The sequence below is a fragment of the Sinocyclocheilus rhinocerous genome, unplaced genomic scaffold (genome assembly GCF_001515625.1).
Source record: "Sinocyclocheilus rhinocerous isolate Xijiao unplaced genomic scaffold, SAMN03320098_v1.1 C36055188, whole genome shotgun sequence".
Lineage (NCBI taxonomy): Eukaryota > Metazoa > Chordata > Actinopteri > Cypriniformes > Cyprinidae > Sinocyclocheilus > Sinocyclocheilus rhinocerous.
The window spans coordinates 1-790 of NW_015771766.1; the positions used below are offsets into that span (position 1 = coordinate 1).

At 44.1% G+C, this 790-nt stretch overlaps 1 long non-coding RNA gene across 1 annotated transcript; it reads right to left on the reverse strand.

Moving 5' to 3' along the window:
- Positions 1-55: 55 nt before the first annotated feature.
- On the reverse strand, positions 56-597 carry LOC107735433 (uncharacterized). Its single transcript, XR_001639407.1, has 3 exons — positions 492-597; positions 291-396; positions 56-181 (listed from the first exon to the last, which is right to left on the reverse strand). It is a non-coding gene; the product is annotated as an uncharacterized LOC107735433 (long non-coding RNA).
- Between the last annotated feature and the right edge of the window lie 193 nt (positions 598-790).

Here is a 790-nt window from a genome sequence, read left to right on the forward strand (position 1 = left end):
AAAAAAAAAAACTAGATTTCTGAAGCATGATTATGTTGGACTTAATGTACCTTAACTGGAGCCTCATCCTCAGATTCACTAGAGCTGTCCTCGCTGCTGCTACTGTCCTGTTTCTTCTGAGCTGCAGACACTGGAGTGGACGCTGGTTTGGGGGTCCCTGCCACAGGCTTGGCCTTTGCTCCTGGAGACCACAGATCACCGCTTTGAACATGTAACTTAGTTTGAGCACTTACACTTGAAGTACTACACAGTCGCTGTGCTTGAGAATTAGAACTCATGCTTCAGCTCACCTCTAGCTGGAGTTTTGGCCGGCTCCTCGTCAGAGTCGGACTCCTCGCTGCTGGAACTGGTGTCTTTCTTCCTGGCTGCTGCTGCAGGTTTCACAGCTGCAGGCTTCTGTGCACCAAATTAACAAGATCCAGATTCAGGAAGCGGCATCCTAGCACAGACATACCACACACACTCACGTAAACGGCATGCAGCTTCCTGACCTTTGCTGCTGTTTTAGCCTGAGCTTCGGCCTCCGAGTCGCTGGAGTCTTCAGAGCTGCTGCTCTTTTTAGCAACTACAGCTGCTGGCTTCTTTGGAGCAGGAGTTTTCGCTGTTAAATGAATAACATTTAGTTAAATACTTAATATTTAAGTTACATACTTAATGCAGTGTTGAAACACACTACTGTTTTTTTTTTTAAGAAATTAATTCTTTTCAGGAAAGATGTGTTAAAGAACATTTTCAACATTGATATTAAGAAATGTTTCTTGAGCACCACATCAGCATATTAGAATGATTT